Raw genomic sequence first — 17,820 nt, 5'->3', positions numbered from 1 at the left:
AAATTAAAATTAGATGGCGGATATATAATATAGGCCAAATACCTAAGCGGCCCCTTAAAGTTGGCTCCAATTTCTATTTTGATACTTTAACAAAGCTCAATACTTATTGAACACTTTAACTTCAATAAAAATGTACCTATTGAACGCATATGCTGACATGACACAGTGTTTGTAACTACACGCTCTTTTGAGAGCGTGGAAAGAAAAAGCAAAGGAAATACTCCATAATTTTAGTTTTTTCGCTTCTTTCCTTAATCTTATTTTTTTTGCCACCATCATCTCTAGCACGGCTCCACCATAGCCATAACCTTTGATACCAAATTCCATCCCTATCGGTCCATCACTGCCAAACCACCTAAACTCAGAAGCCTCTCCATTGATAAGAATCTTACTCCACTGTAGTAATATTTCAATCTAAGTTTAATCACAGTTTTAAACTCTAACTTCGTGGGGTCAACCATAGACTATTACTGTATATCTCAATTTTGAGATTTAGGGAATAAATTTGGAGTTCTAATTTCATTTGAGTTGGAATTTGTTGGCTGAAACAGTTTGCTGCATGAGAATTAATTTGAGGAGAAAATTTGACCTCCATTAAAGGAGCTTCGAGTTTGAATTAAAAAAAATGATATGAAAACTTTGACTAGAAATCAATTGGGTGTCATAGATTCTTGTTGGAAACATTTTTGAAAATCTGAATCTAATGTTTGAGTGCACTTTAAGCTGGTTCGAATTGGGTTTTGGTTCAAATTTTTCGGAGCCTTCATTGCGAGAAAGACGACTTGGCTTCCTTCAATTCGTGCCTATTTTTTAATTTAATCACTGATTTATGTTCGAATTTACGAATATGTTTATTTCAATTGGTTGTTGTTTGCTCAGATTAGTGATTGTGTGTGGTTCTACTTGTTATTTGGAGAAGACGAGGGAGGGGTTCAGCGAGGAACTGCAGTAGCTAGGGAATTAGGCCGGTGAGGAGTTGGAGACGATGGTAGGTAAGGGGGTGCAGTGAAGGGGTTGTGGAGGGCCTTTTTTTTTTTTTTCTCTCTTTTCAAATTTGATTTTTTTGTCTTGCTGACATGTCATTTTCTCATTGGTCTTGTTTGCCAAGTAGATAGCAAGTGATATTCACGCTCCAAACACAATGTATAATTATTAAATATGTGTTTAATCGATACACTTTTATTAAAGTTAAAGTGTTCAATAGGTATTGAGCTTAATTGAGGTATCAAAATAAAAACTGTAGCCAACTTTAGGAGTCGCCTAGATATTTGGCCTATAATATATGTATAATTCATACAATATGTATATAATCAATATATAATCTATATATGCAAGCTCAAAAAATATAAATAATAAATCCATCCGGCTATTTCTGCAAAGACGTCATACATTTTACACCAGAAAATTACAGGAATATGATATCTTTTGGGCTGGTCTTTAACTTTAAAACCTCACTTGTCCTGTGAGCAAAACTTAAAAGATTAAAAGTTAAAAGTATTGCTCATAGGGAAAGCGAACACTTATTAAATTTGAAATCCAAAGATAAGCGGGGACAAAAGGTCAACATCATCCACTTTGAGAGTTATTGGGGTATTATCACTTTTAGCCCGAGTCAGAAACTATTTACATCTGGGAGTCGAAAAAGTATATAAAATTTGTATAATTTTTGTATATAACATATAAAATGTATATATAAACAAAAATTATATAAATTTTATATATTTTTCGGCTATTATTTTTACAGCGACTATGCAATATTATTTTTCGAGAGTTATTTGTATACTTCATCGGCCGTACCCCAATACGAAAGTTGATCCTAAGTAGAACTGTAGAAGTACCAGCCCATATAGAAAGCCCTATGCCAATACCCTGTGTAACTCCAGCAGCCCACCGCCGCGCAAAACCCTAGCAACTTTAAATACTGATCACACCTATATATTCAACACTCTTCCCACCTGCTTTTATCAGATTCATTTGGCTATTGTGGTCCTCATGTCCTCTATCCTTTAGCTTTGTACTCTTTATTTTTCCTCGTCTTGATTTTGTTTGATAAAACTTTGTGCGGTGATGATACAATTTGTGGACTAGAGTTTCTGATCTGGGGTTACTAACCCCTTATGGTTGAAGACAAACCCTTGGCTGTCTGAGCACACTCTCTTCTCTATGAAATTTCTTACTTTTTCATTTTGGATTTCAATTTTTTTTATTTTTCCCACGTTTCTGTTAACAAGGTTTTTAATTAAAATTTGATGTTTAACTATGAGGATGCAGGATTTTATCTTCATATGTATGGACTTTGTTAAATGTATGTAATTTTTAAATTTTTTTGATGACGTATTTATCTAGAGTTGAAGTAGTGAATATTCATTCCTTTTTTTTTGTTCTGTTTAAGGCAGGGAGGGGCTTATGATGATAAATTAAAATTATCTTAGCGGATTTCAGTGAGATTTAATTATCAATGATCTGATTGTTACACACACTGAGGCCCTTTTCTTAGTATTTTTTGTTTTTAATATTATCAAGCACTAAAAGTTTTCTCATGAATATACAATTATAAATGCTCTTAGTATATAATAATTGGAATAATAAAAGATGGATGGGAAATGCATGCTATGATGAGGTGAGCACCATATGGTGTTTTAGGCCAGTGGAAGTGAGGTTTAATAGCCTTCTCCGTGAGCCCATTTTAATTAATGACTTCTCCTTCCACTGAGCATTCTTCCTTTTCTCCATCTTCAAATTTAGAGTTTCCATCTTTGTTTCTACCCATTTTAGTGCTGAGAAGCTAAAAGGTCCCACCTTTTATATATGGACTAAAAGAAATAGAATATTTTAAAGGTGGAAATTGTGGGGGTGTTCAACACTGGTTTGTAGAGGTGGATCCAAAATTTGAAGCTAACGGTATGAGCTAAGTATATATGACGACAGAGTAGATTGGCTTCGGTGATGCGTCTATTACCAATTCCTCTCGGCATAATGGCTCAGACGCTAGATAGATACTGTATTAGAGTGATTATCCTGATCAACGGATTAATTTACCAGTTCCATTGCATCCTGGAAACGTCACTTATATTTACCTTGTATCCTCTCTTTTTGCACTTCTCCACGTCTCAACCTGTGAAAAATGACTTCCATACCACTTACTCCATATCCATTACTTTGATATTAAAATTGGACATAGATGAAACTGGAGCAGTTGTCCGATGATTTATTCAGCTCAATCTCTTATCCCGATCTTGTATTAATCCACGACTATACTGGAAAGGAATCAGTGGAAAATGGACAAATGCTACTGCAAATTATCGACATTGTCTTAGCTGCTACTTCGTCTTCTCTGTTGCGCTTAAAAACAGGGAAAACTTTACTTATTCATATTACCATTTAAAACCCTGCTTAACAAAGAAATCTCTAGCATGAATTCAGTTCAGTTAAACCTGAATGAGAATTGTCCATGGAGCAATCAGCAATGCATAACTATCCTATGCTGATACCTCGTATAACCACAAGCCTTGGCCTTGCATTATCAAATATTGATAGCTCCTATATATTCGACCTCTGTACATCTTGTTCTGGATATGCTGATTGTCATATTGATAACTTCATTTTCTTTCTTCAACCTTCAGTTTTGTGTTTCTTTTTTCTCTTGGTTTTGTTTTGTTAAAATTGTGTGCGGTGAGGAAGCAAATATGTGGACTAGAGTTTCTGATCTGGGGTTCCAAACCCCCAATGGTTGAAGACAAACCCTTGGCTGTCTGAGCACACTCTCTTCTCAATTTAATTTTGTTTTCATTTTTGCATTTCTAAAAATTTTATGCTTAAACAACTTTTCTCATTAATTTTTTTATGTTGCTCTGTTTTAAGACAGAGGCTTATGATGATAACAAAAATTATCTTAGCGGATTTCAGTGAAGATTTAATTATCAATGATCTGATTGTTACACACACTGAGGCCCTTCTCTTTAATTCTTTTTATTTTGTCTAGTATTGAGAGTTTTCTCTTTTTATTTTGTCTAATATTGAGAGTTTTCTAATGAATATACAATGATAGATTTTGTGTTATTTTGGGCGGGATAGAACCTTGGAAGAGCTGGGACGTATGTAAGTCTAACCTTTTCATCGCAAAGGAAGCACGAGAAGAAAGGAATAAGTAATAAATTTATGGAAAAAGTTGGTACTCCAATTAACTACGGGTACATTGTCAGACCTTCCCTTAGTATAAATCTTAAACGTAACTCTAATGGATTTGGCTCACCTCCCATCTTTTCATTTTCGTCGATACACATTTAATTTAATGACATTTGTCATTTTTCAGATCTAAGGGCCAAAGTTTATTTAAAATAAATCTTGGTTAAACTAAATATTCTTTTGCTGGATTAGAATAAAAAATAATTTTTTTTTGCACATTTTTTTTTCGTTCTGATTGGACAGACAAAATTAGTTAGTCAGAGAGAAAAAATATTTTCTTACTAAGATTAAAATTAAAAATTCCTATATTTTTTTATTTGTTCTCTTAGAGAGGAAAAATATTTTTTCATTTGTCCTCATTCAGTTTTAGTTGGGCAGACAAATGAAAAAATATAGGATTTTTTAGTTTTAATATTGGTAAGAAAATATTTTTTCTCTCTGACTATCCAATTAGAACGAAAAAAAAAATATGCAAAAGAAAATTATTTTTATTTTAATCCAGTAAAAGAATATTTAATTTAATCAAGATTTACTCTAAATAAACCTTGGCACCTAGATTCGAAAAGTGTCATTAAATTAAATGTGTATTGATGGAAAGGGAGAGATTATGTAGAGGAGGTGATCCAAATTCAACTCTAATAGATTTATGTCAATTATATGCAATATTTGGGAGATAGACATGATATATGATGACTAAGATGCAGACATAACCGTTTAATATTAAATGAGGTAGTTTTACTGGCGCAGAGAGTTTAATAAACAAGAGTAGGCTATTGCCAAATCACCTTAAGTACCAATTTTACCCTTGAGGGCTCACATGCTAGCTTTTTATTGAAAATTATTATAAATTAGATATTAAATCAAATGTGATCCACATGTCTCATCTTCTCTGTCACATTAACTAAGTCAAAAAACTTTTCCTTCATTTCTTATAGTCTACGAGCTACTCTAGACTACTGGCTTATTCTCAGAATTTTTTTTAATTCTTTTGGTGCCAAAAAAATGTCTTTCATTCTTGTGGCGCCAAAAATTCTCTTTTTTAATTAGGTGATAAGCTTGTCTATTTATGTAGAGATATTTGAGATTATTCACTTATGCTTTTGAGTGTTTCTCTTCATACTCCTGTTTTTTCTCCGAGTGTTTCTAATTTTCTTACATTTTGATTATATCCTTTAATGCTATTTTATCTAGCACATGAGATTAATTATACACAAATGAGTGACTCGCAATTAGACTTAACTATTAGAAAAAGACTGACTAAAAATTGAGTGTCATGTTATTGCCGAATGGCTTTTGAAGGAAATCAAAAATTGGGTTGTTAAACATGGGTCTTTAAAGCAAGCTGTGATTTTATTTAATACTTCAAGGAGTGCTGTGGAAAGAATTTGGCAACAGACAAAATTAAGTATCCCTAAAGATACTCCATTAAATGTGTCTCCGCATATTGTAGGCAGAGTAGAGAGAAAAATGAATTTATGTCGACATTAATATGGTAAAAGAAATTCCTCTTTGTCGCCGAATAAATATTCGATCTTTGGCATGTGATATGGATATTTAAACGTCAACTATTTATCGACGCATCAAAGAAGGAGGTATAAGGCCACATACTAATGTCATAAAGCCTCATTTGACGGAGAAAAATAAGAAGGCAAGACTTCAATTTTGTCTATCAATGATTGAGTCTGGTACGCTAAATTCAAATCCTAGGTTTTCAGACATGTTTAATTATGTTCATATAGATGAAAAATTATCCTTTTTGTTGAAAAACTCTGAAAAGTTCTATCTTCTCCCTGAAGAACAAGAGCCAAACCCATATAGATCTTGTAAAAGTAAAAATTTCATAATAAAAGTTATGTTTATGGCTGGTGTTGCACGCCCTAGGCTTGCTGAAGTTGGAACTGAGTTATTTTCAGAAAAAATAGGAATATTTCCTTTTGTGTTCAAGGAACCCGCCAAAAGGAATAGCAAAAACAGAGTAGCTGGAACTTTAGAAACAAAGCCTATTTTATCAGTCACTAAAGATGTCACTAGGACTTGTTTAATTGATAAAGTTCTTCCGGCAATTCGATCAAAATGGCCACTTTCGCAGTCAAATGCTCCTATTTTTATCCAACAAGATAATGCGAGACCTCCTTAGTGTTAGTGACTTGCAATTTACCGAAACTGCTCGGCAAGATGGATTTGATATTAGGCTTTGCTTTCAACTTCCTAACAGTTAAGATTTAAATGTTTTGGATCTCAGATTCTTCAAAGCCATTCAATCTCGTCAAAATCAAATGGCTCCTAAAACTATTGATGAGTTAGTAAATGCAGTTGGGTAATCGTCTAATGACATGAAAGTTGAACGGCTGAATCACGTGTTTCTGACTCTACAATCTTGCATGGTTGAAGTGATGAAAGATAAAGGTGAAAATAATTATAAAGTGCCACATATGAAAAAAGACATACTAGAACGACATGGAACTCTTCCTACTCAAGTTTATTGCGACATTGGTATTGTTAATGAAACTCTAGCTCTACTTTAAGTTAGAGTTATAGATCAAGGTTATCTGCAACTTATTTTTGTAAAGTTCGTCACGACAGTATTTGTGATCGATTATCTAATGACTTTGGTCAAATAATGTTGCTTTATAACTTCAATCAATGTGTCTTTATTGAAGCACGTAAGTAAGTTTCATATGGCTCGCAATATTCCAATTTCGAGGAAAATAATTGTAACTGTAGCAGAAAATATGAAAGAATCAAAATGGAAAAAGTCATGTGGGAACAAGCATGGAAAAAATCTGACACTAATGGCTTCACTTTTTCAACATTTGACTTTTAAACCTAACCTAATAAAGTTATATCACAAACTATTTACTCTTAAATTTAGTGGGTCCGTATCAGATTTTTGAAGGAGGGATGGTAAGGGTAATATTGGTATCTCAAAAGTAAATGATTATCAAATTTTGAAATGTATTATTTATTTTGGAACAAACTAAAAAAGAAAGTACTTCATCTAATACAAAATGGAGGGAGTATAACAGAAATTAAAAAATACATAGTTTAAATAAATAGTTATTGCATGAAAAATAAAAAAATAAAAAATAATATACACAATACTTTTTTCTTTTTGCAGAAAATATACCATTTGAACTTCATTACTTTAGCTAAATCTTCTTTTTATTTGGCTAAAATAAATGGAGTTTAAACTAACTTTTGTACATTTGGACCGAAAAAAGATAAGAAATACATAGTTGAAACATATATTCATTGTATTTAAAAAATATATACAAAGTATTTTAAGAAAAAATAACGAGAAATACAATTGGAACAAATAATTTGTTATATTTGATTACGTGACAATTAATATTTGAAAATTACATCATTTGGAAGCTAAGTTTTCAATTTTTCTTCCCTCCTACGTGCCTAAAAGAGGATGTATTCACGCTCTTTGCTACATCAACATCTAGGAGGGTTAAGACTAGGGGCGAGCGTTCGGTACTTTGGTACGGTATTTAATAACTACGGTTCGATACTTTGGTATTCAGTATATCAATTGTGCATATCAAATACCGTACCAAAGTAATTTGGTACGGTTTGGTAATTTCTTATTTGGTTCGGTACGGTTTCGGTATGGTTTCAGTATCGTACCAAAGTCTTTCAAATCTATTGCCTAACGTTTCTTCTGACTTCTGTTGAGAATTCAACCACTCAAAGGCAAACTCAAAGCCATTTTTCAAGAATAATTAGTTCGCTGACGCAGTTTTGATTTGCCAAATCAGAGAAGAGAAATGGAATCGATGGTGTATATAGAGTTATCCCCAAAACAATGATTCTTTAAATGCTCAAAAATTGATTATTGTCAACATAAGAAACTAAATGAAATATAACAAGTTGAAAGTAACATAAAGCCTCAAGATTGGAGAGTGAAGAATGAAGAGATTATGAACATGTTGAAGACTTGAAGATTGTAGAATTAAGGTCAACAATGAGCAAACAAGCAGTCGCCGAGGAGAGGAGTCGTCGCTCGCCGAGGTTGTGAAGTCGTCGTCGCCCTCTACTATTGTAGTCGTGAATCAGCAATAGCCAAGTAATGTTGATGCTGCAATTTTTGCGAGAAGTCTAGGGGTTAGAAAATAGAAAAGAGAAAGGGGGTAAGCAGAAGAAGGCAAGAAGCTACTGCCCGTAAGTCTCTAAGCCTAAGGAGGCTGCTAGGCGCGCTAAGGAATTAGGGAATTAGGATTGGGAAGTTTTCGGAACGGCAACACTTAGAAGACTATATAACATAAAATATGACAAATTCTTATATTACATTTCATACATCTTGTGGTTACCAGATATATCAAAAAAGATCTCTATCTCCCTTTATTTGGGCGAGACTTAATAAATTAAATTAACATGACCTAAAAGTTTTGGCATACTTTAAGGAAATTAGGAATGTTATCAGTTAATATATCCAACTCCCCTCCCCCCAACTCAAAAAAATTCAGTCTTCACCCATAGACAGTTTTACCTCCATGTTTTCTAACATAAAAACTTTTAATTTCAGATTAAAATCTTCCATTCTCTATACCATTTTGACCTCTGCCCATCAAAGAAATTCAAATATCTCGAAGGATATTTTTTGAAATATTTGTCTGCATAAAAGCATAACTGAGGATCTATAATGTTAAAGTCTATTTATCATAATTATCATGAAATAGATACTTAAGGTATGTACGTAATATATACTGTATATTACTTATATATAGAGATGTTCATAAAAATCCGAAAAATCGAACCAAATTGAAAATCGAACCAAACGGACTAAAAAACCTGATCCTTTTTCGGTTTGGTTTGGTTTTGGTCTTGAATTATAAAACCGACCAAATTTTATTTGGTTTTGATTTTAATTAAAAAAATAACTAGAAAATCGAACCAAACCTAATATAGAAGTAGCTATTTAAAATTTATTATTATTTTATATATATATATATATATTATTATATAAAGTTTCTAAAATTTAATGTTACATTACAATAGTTTGCACTTTTAGTCTAGTTCTTTGCTATTATAATAATCTAGTTTTTTGCTTTTACATTCCAGTTTGATTAGTAGTTTTTTTTTTCTAAGTACATGAATTTATTTCATGTTAAAAATAATTTATTTATAATTGAGTCCTAATTTTAGGGGGAAGCAAACATGATTTTTGCAGATGAAGAAGCAAACTTAGCTATTTTTGGATGTTGTAGAGGGGTTCATATAGAAAGAAAATAGAAATCTCGTAACATTTCAAAACTGAAAAGGCATATTTTAGGTGAGAGAGAATCTCAAGAGAAATATATATATTAGGATACTTTTTACGTAGAATACATCCCTTAAAGTTCGTCCACACTTTTTCACTTTGACACTCCATCTTAAGTTTGCTCCATTTGAACACTTTAATTAGACCCCTAGTGTGTCATTTAGACACTCCATCCTATAGTGCTTGCACCTTTTCCTCACTCACCAGTTTTCATTCTTCCCTTTTAATTTTCCCATTATTTTTCGGTTATCATTAGTTCAGATTCAATAAGATAGGGGAATCAAAAATCCTACAAATGTTTTATTCTTTATACCAAATCATTTTCCTATCATTAACCACACCTTGGATCCATATCCGGCGAAAAAACAACGAAAATAAAAGATAAAGAATCTCGCCTTCTCTATTTGTATCCGTCGATTTCTCCTATGCATTTGCAACTGCAAAATTCTAGTTCTGTAGTCCCATCCTATAGTGCTTGCACCTTTTCCTCACTCACAGTTTTCATTCTTCCCTTTTAATTTTCCCCATTATTTTTCGGTTATCATTAGGTATTTTTCACCATTAGTTCCAACAACAATTTACTCGCACCTCCAGCGAAAAATTCACCCAATGTTTACATCGCCAATGTCTTTCTTCTTTCTTCCAATTAGCTATATTTTCGATTGAACTACCGTACGTCCCATTAACCGAAACTTTGCATTAGAGCTTGGTCGGGAAAAATCAAATGATAAGTTTATAGTGGGGGTGTGCTCAAATTTAAAGGAGGATATTGTAGTAATGGGGTGAACAAATCGAAAAAGATTAAAAGAGAAGTTCACCAGAAAAAAATCCGGCAGAAGCTATTCATTTTCAGGAAAAAAGTATGTGGAGTTTATTTTTTGGATGATTCCACGCGCTTGAAAAATGTGAGAAATACTTACCTTGCCATGTCAGCATTTTGTGTCTAAATAACACACTAAGGACCTAGTTTAAGTGTTCAAATGGAACATATTTAAGATAGAGTGACTAAATGAAAAGTGTGGACAACTTTAAGGGGTTGTCGATGTATTATGCCTACCTTTTAGGTGAGAGAATCTCAATAGAGATATATTAGGGAAATGAAAAGTTGTAGATTTTATAAAATTATATGTATGTAATTTTTTAAAAGGTGTTGTAACTTATTTAAATAAATTATAAATAAGTTGTATTCTGTGTAAATTTCTCATTAGGATTTAGGGGGCTTGGGGTGTTGGGCTTAGGCTTATTGGGCTGGAAAATAAAAATAGAGGTGGGTTTGGACTTAAATATTTTGGTATTTTGGTATACCGAAATATCAAAAATTCAATACCGAATACCGTACCTAAATACCAAAATACCGCAATTTCTGTACCGAAGTATACTGAAATATCGAAAAAATCGATACCGAAATACCAAAGTAATTCGGTTCAGTTCGGAATTCGATTTTTCGGATTTTATGCCCACCCCTAATCAAAACTATCAAATTTTCAAGTTTAGGGGGATATGACCACGTGAAATTTAAGGGAGAACTAAACAAAAGTTGCCAAGTTTATGGGGGTCACGTGAAAATATGTTGCAAAGTGGATGTAAATAGGAACTTATTCAATTCGAGTCTAGCATAAAGTGCAACCACAATTAAACCTGAAACTAAGAGATTACATTAGATACTATTTTGGCCAAAACTCTTAAATTTAATTAGTCATCTGAGTGTAATACACCATGAATAAACTATATAAAAAATTTAGTACAAACCATACGTTAATATAGTTAGACAGACACACTTCTAAGAATTCAATATGGGATTTTAATATATAGAAAAATATAGTTCAGGAGGTTTTTGGGATACCAGCTAGTTTAAATAGATAACTTATAAAAAAAATGATAGTTTAAGAGGCTTTTAGGTTGAGTTGAATAGTCAGATGTAGTACCATATGACACATATTTTAGATAATTAGGAGTGTGTACTATACGCACCTCTAAAAATGCAACCACAAGGTTTTAATATGAAGGGTAATATAGTTTAGGGGATTTTGGGGGCACCGAATAATTTAAGCAGGTAACTGACAAAAAGAATAATAGTTTAAGAGGATTTTAGGATATTAATTTTATTTTTTAATATACTTTTTTCACTTATTCTCTTTCTCCTTTTGCAATACCATTCATCCACCTCTAACGCCATAGACATAGTAGCCGGTCACTGCAATCTCCATAATTTTCGGTAACCTAAGGGAAAAAGCTATGAAAACCATCACAATATTTTTTTTGAGTTTGAATCAGATATCAACGACATTTTATAGTTGAAAATTATCGTTGGCTGTCAAACAAAAATAATAAACAACTACCAGTGGTCATTTCTAAACACCCGGCCGCCGCACCATAGTAGGCCTCAAGACTTTCCGTTCCACCTCTGTCCATACGCCACCAACAAAACACATCTCCCCCCATAGCTTCATCACAAACCACATTGGTAACAACGACCACCATGGATCCATCAAAAGGACCCAACCGAACAATACTCATTTTTGTTCTTTTTCTTTTCTTTTGTGGTTAAAATTCAATAAGAAAACATTCTCCTATAAAGTTGATTAGTTGTTCATTTAATGGAGAAATAGTAAAGAGGGGCAATTGGTGGTAGAAGTACGAAATAATGGAGGGAGTGACGGGAGAAATTTGGAGAAGAAGCAAAAGTAAAAGAAAAGGAGTATTAAAAGAGAAGGGGACCCACAAAACGGGTCATACAAGTAAAAAATATAAAAGAAAAATAATTTTCTTTGGAAAAAACCAAAAAAAAAAAAATGAAAAGAAAAGAATTTTTGTTATTAAGTACTACTTATATAGTAATTACTCTTCCCGATCCACAATAAATGACCATTTTACCTTTGATATGCTCGTTAAAGAAATACAAACTCCTAAAGAAAAACAGATGTATTCACTAAATTCAACAACAACAACAACAACAACAGTCCAGTAAAATCTCATAAGTGGGCTTTGGGGAGGGAAGGATATACGCAGCCTTAGCCCTACCCTAGGTGGCCAGAGATATTGTTTTCGATAGACCCTCGACTAAAGAAGATGGAAGAAGCGCTGATAGCAATACAATATATTAGGAAAATAAATTGAAGATAACAATAAAGAATATGAAAGAAGTACATATATCAAGACAATCTATTTAGAGAAACTAAACCCGAGGTCTGATAGCAATAGAGAATATGAAAGGAGCACTGATAACAAACTAAGAAAGTACTGGTGACATGTAATAACAGAACAAGATATGCAATAATAGCAAACTCAAGATAAAAGGGTACCATACTAATACTAACACTAATTAACTACTGAAGACAAAGGGAAACACAAGACTACCTACTAACCTTTTATCCTAATCCTCAACCGCCACACCCTCATATCTAGGGGTCATGTCCTCGGTTAGCTTAAGCTGCGTCATATCCCGCTTGATCACCTCTCTCCAAGACTTCTTTGGCCTGCCTCTACCCTTCCTCTTACTCCCCAAGGCTAACCTCTCACACCTCCTGATTGGGGCATTTGTGCTTCTTCTTTCAACATGCCCGAACTATCTCAGCCTCGCCTCTCGTATCTTTTCCTTCACATGGGCCACTCTCACCTTGTCCCGAATAACTTTATTCCTAATTCTATCTAACCTAGTATGCCAACACATCCATCTCAACATCATCATTTTAGCTATTTTCATCTACTGGACGTGGGAGTTCTTAACTGGCGAATACTCGGCCTTATATAACATAGTCGATCTAACCACTACCTTTTAAAAGTTACCCTTAAGTTTCAACGGCACATTCTTATCGCACAAGACACCGGAAGCAAGCCTCCACTCTATTCATCCTGCCCCGATACGATGTGTAACATCCTCATCAATCTTCCCATCATTCTGAATTATAGACTCTAGATACTTGAAACTCTCTCTCCTGGGGATGATTTGCGTCTCAAGCCTCACATCCCCGTCCGCTTCATGGGCTCACTAAATTAACCTTAATTAATTATCAACTTGATACATTGGAATATATAAATAAGGAAAATTTTTGAAAAAATAAAATTAATTCCTTCTTGATTAGGTAAATAAACACTTATTTTAGACCAAAATAAATAAAGAGAATGGTCACTTATTGTGGATCAGAGTAATTATGTTCTAAACACGAGAAGCTAACATGGCATGCAATTTGATTTTCACTCAATAGTAAGCGCGTGAGAAGACTTTAATGATAAGCTACAACATGTCTTTGCCCGAACATGAAAAGTTGCGCCGGAAAATTCAATTTTTCGTTCTCCCTCCAAAGTTATTATAAATTCCCATTCAATATTATTGCTGGAGTAGAATCTTGTAAGTTAAGAAATTGAACTCAAATAGCCAAATAAAAAGGGACACCCTTTAGAGTTTAAACGTTCATTTACTCAAATCTATGGAGAACTAACGCCACAGACCAAAACATTTGCTGAACAAATGACCTTCACGGAACAAATATTAATATAATAAAAATCTCATACTTTGTACAAAAAGTTTTGTTTCTATTAAAATTCCTGAAAAGAGGAAGTAAGACCGCCGTAATCTGTCAGCAACGAACAAGATCTTTCATTAATCCTAGGCATGTTAGATTATCTGCAGCCGCTGCAACTGTTTTCCTTCCCTTTAAAGCTCTTTCTCACGTTTTCCTGCCATTTTACTTCTTATTCCTCTATCTGTAATGCTCCTTAAAAATCTGTCAGAAAATATGAAGATCACCGGCAAACTTTCTGAAGGTACCAAATCCGACTTATTTATCTCTCTTTTCTGCCAGAAGAAACGTTTATCCTTAGAGTATCTTGGCCACTTTTCTTCCTGAAGGGGTAAGCGATCATTGCCCACTTAGAGTATCTTTACTACAGCCTCAAAGAAGACAAAGGAAGCCTTTTCAGTATTGCAACATGTGGTCTACTCATCCACATTTTGTTTGAGTTGGTAGGTACAGGATGAGATGCTCAGATTGAAGGGTGCATGATGTTTCAGGTTGTTCAGAAACTTAAAATGTTGAAAATGGAGTTGAGGAAACTTAATTCTCAACATTTCAGAAATGTTATCAGTGAAGCTGCAGGAAGATCCACTGGATTTCTCTTTCCAGCAAGCTGAGACGCAACTAGCAGTGAAATATAAACAAATCTCTTATTTCATTGAGAACTTCTTGCAACAGAGGAGTAAGGTAAGTTGGTTGAGGTTGGGAGATGATAATACCAAGTATTTTTACTCAATTATCAGGCAAATAAATCTATAACAGGCCATCACTCAACTGCTGGATGAGAATGCAATTATACAGACCGATCTAGAAGCAATAGCTAATATCTTTGTGAAGTATTATAGTGATTTGCTGGGACATAAAGGTGGACAAAGAACTAAGGCTTTCAGGGGTGTCTTGCAACATGGTCAGGTCCTAACTGTGGAGCATCAACTTAAACTACTGAGGCTTATACATTAGCAGAAGTAAAATATGCTATATTTATTATTAACATCAATAAAAGTCCAGGCCCTAACGGGTACGGGAGTGGTTTTTTCAAAGCTGCATGGGTTGTCATCGGGCCTGATGTTACTGATGCTATCCTTGAATTTTTCTCTACTGGAAAACTCCTTCAGCAGTTGAATGCCACAGTGATAACTCTAATTTCAAAGATTACAAATCCTTTGAATGCTAGTCAATTTAGGCTAATCTTTTATTGTAATGTGCTATATAGATGCATCACTAAGATTATCTGGTAGCTGAGAATCAAGCTGCGTTTGTTCAAGGGAGATCTATGGTGCAAAATGTATTAATTTTTCATGACCTTCTGAGACATTATAATAGGAAAATCTCGCCAAGGTGTATGATGAAGATTGACCTCAGGAAGGCTTATGATATGGTTGGGGGAAATTGTGGAAGAGGCTTTATTGGGATATGGGTATCCAACTAAATTTGTGTAGCTGATAATGGTGTGTATTTCATCTCTTAAGTTTTCAGTCAAAGTAAATGGGGTGGGGCATGGATATTTTGAGGGGAAAAGAGGTTTACGACAGGGCGATCCTATGTCTCCCTTGCTATTCGTGTTGGTTATGGAGTACTTATCGAGACTCTTGTGTAAGATGAGTGAATTACCAGATTTCAGATTCCATCCTATATATAAGAAACTGAAGTTAACTCATTTGATCTTCGCTGATGACTTGATGATCTTTTGCAAGGGCCAGTTATCTTCAGTCAAGAGAGTGATGGAAGCACTAGATCATTTCTCAGCTACTACAGGATTGATAGCAAACTTGGAGAAGTCTAGCTTATTCATGGACGGAATGAATGCTGCTACTAGTACATCTCTGTTGGAATATGCTGGGTTCTCACTTGGAGAATTCCCAATCAGGTATCCTGGGTATAAGAAGTGAAATAAAATAGAGTGCCACCAACTAATTGAGAAGATCATTGCTAGGATAAAAACTATTTTTACCAGACATTTATCATATGCCGGGAGACTTCAAATTATCAATGTTGTGCTTTTTTCCTTACATAACTTCTGGGGTTCTGTCTTTATTCTACCTGAGTGTCCTGTCAGAAGTAAATAGGAAGTGTAGAAATTTTTTATGGGGAAGCACCGATGATCATAGGAAGATGGCCCTAGTATCATGGAACAATATTTGTGTGCCAAAAAAGTTTTGGGGTTTGAACATCAAATGTTGCAAAAAGGAAAATATTTCTCTAGTGGGGAAATTAATATGGTTGCTTATTGTGAAGAAGGAAGGGTTATGGGTTAAATGGGTTCATGCACTGTTGCCTATGTGAAAAGGTTGGTCTGGAGACACACCAACACATATTTGTGGAATGCAGTTGGTTTGCTATACTTAGAAATGAAATGCAAATATGGACAGGGTATAGTATTCCCCCGATGATAGTAACAGATACTTTGAATAGTATTCAGAGAAAATATTGGAAACAGTTCACTAAAGAAATCATGGCTGCTGTTTATGGTGCGATGGTATATTATACATGGAGGGCTAGGAATTGGAAGGTGTTTAGAGGGATTACTATACAGACTAATTATGTTTATACACAGATACAACAGGAAATTAAAGTGAGGGTAGATATGCTTAGATCTTTAAAGAGGGCTCATAGATGTTCTTTGTTGATTAACAGAATTTGTAACTAGTTTTTTTTACTGTTTGAGGCCTCTATAGTCATAATACCCTTACGGTGAATGTGGTTATGAGATAGAGGTGCTGTAATTGTTTTGTGTGTTATGGTAATCATTTACAGTTTATTACAAAAAAATATTTACCCTTCTTCTTAGTTCAATCGCCAACACAGTTGCTGGAAAAAAGATAATTGCCGAAAAGTAATAGCTTTGCCGAAATCATCGTATTTGCCGGTCAACCCCTCATTTCTCTTTCTCTCTTTATTTATTTTTAAATTTTGGCTTTTCTTTGCTGATGTGTTCATTTTTAATTGGTTAGTTTGCTATGTCATCAGCAAATGGAATTCACGCACTGAATTTGTTAAAATTTTTCAAAATTTGTGTTTAATAGACACAATTTGAGTGTAGATCATGTGTTCAATAGTATACAAGCCTAATTCAGATGCCTAAATGAAATATCCATACAACTTTAAGGGGTTTTCTATTTATTATCTTGTGTTTATCTTAACCTTGTAATTATATGCCAAAATGTCAATAGACACGAATTTAAGAAAGAATGATTTTTTTTAAAATTGTGGTCATAAATATGCCATAATTGTGTGGTATAAGACTTTTGAAACTTGTGATCATAAATATTTCATACATTTATAAGTAAAACAAAAAAATTAAGTTATATTATTTTTAAATTTAGAAAATAATTATTATTTTTAGAACGGATTAAAATAAAATATTATCATATAAATCGTAACTGAGGGCTTAATTAGTTATTGTTAAGATGAAAGATGATCATTGTAACGATTCGACCAGTCGTTTTAAGTATTGTAGCCCCGTTCTCTCATTTATTGCTCATTATATGTTCATTGACTTTCCGGGGTGGTTGGTTTGGTTCCGGGGACGTTTCGAAACGAATTGAGACATTTAGTCCTAAGGTTGGAAGCTTAAGTTCAAAGAGTTGATTGGATGTTGATTTATGAGTAAGCGCCTCCGGAATGGAATTTTGATGGTTCCAATAGCTTAGTATGGTGATTTTGGACATAGGAGTATGTTCGGATATTGATTGGAGGCCTGTAGGTCGTTCTGACTTGAATTGGCAAAAGTTGGATAATATTGAATGTTTGAAAGGTTGAGAAGTTTGACTGAGAGTTGAATTTCTTGATACCTGGCTCAGATTTTGGTTCAGAGAGTTGGAATAGGTCCGTTGTATCATTTATGACTTGTGTACA

General features: G+C 33.8%; 6 non-coding genes across 6 annotated transcripts; all 6 read left to right on the top strand.

Annotated features, from left to right (window-relative positions):
* Window positions 1-2,055: 2,055 nt before the first annotated feature.
* LOC117280786 (small nucleolar RNA Z157/R69/R10) lies at window positions 2,056-2,155 on the top strand. Its single transcript, XR_004511360.1, has one exon. It is a non-coding gene; the product is annotated as a small nucleolar RNA Z157/R69/R10 (small nucleolar RNA).
* Window positions 2,156-2,400: 245 nt separating this feature from the next.
* On the top strand, window positions 2,401-2,488 carry LOC117280787 (small nucleolar RNA R11/Z151). The gene has a single exon (XR_004511361.1). It is a non-coding gene; the product is annotated as a small nucleolar RNA R11/Z151 (small nucleolar RNA).
* A 118-nt stretch (window positions 2,489-2,606) lies between these two features.
* On the top strand, window positions 2,607-2,718 carry LOC117280784 (small nucleolar RNA Z152/R70/R12). The gene has a single exon (XR_004511358.1). It is a non-coding gene; the product is annotated as a small nucleolar RNA Z152/R70/R12 (small nucleolar RNA).
* A 239-nt stretch (window positions 2,719-2,957) lies between these two features.
* Window positions 2,958-3,075, top strand: LOC117280785 (small nucleolar RNA snoR80). Its single transcript, XR_004511359.1, has one exon. It is a non-coding gene; the product is annotated as a small nucleolar RNA snoR80 (small nucleolar RNA).
* Window positions 3,076-3,663: 588 nt separating this feature from the next.
* Window positions 3,664-3,764, top strand: LOC117280783 (small nucleolar RNA Z157/R69/R10). Its single transcript, XR_004511357.1, has one exon. It is a non-coding gene; the product is annotated as a small nucleolar RNA Z157/R69/R10 (small nucleolar RNA).
* A 101-nt stretch (window positions 3,765-3,865) lies between these two features.
* LOC117280788 (small nucleolar RNA R11/Z151) lies at window positions 3,866-3,953 on the top strand. Its single transcript, XR_004511362.1, has one exon. It is a non-coding gene; the product is annotated as a small nucleolar RNA R11/Z151 (small nucleolar RNA).
* The last annotated feature ends 13,867 nt before the right edge of the window (window positions 3,954-17,820 follow it).

Source organism: Nicotiana tomentosiformis, chromosome 5 (assembly GCF_000390325.3).
Source record: "Nicotiana tomentosiformis chromosome 5, ASM39032v3, whole genome shotgun sequence".
In the NCBI taxonomy this organism is placed as follows: Eukaryota; Viridiplantae; Streptophyta; class Magnoliopsida; order Solanales; family Solanaceae; genus Nicotiana; species Nicotiana tomentosiformis.
Note: the sequence above shows the minus strand (reverse complement) of the source record. Positions and strands in the feature narration are given on the sequence as shown.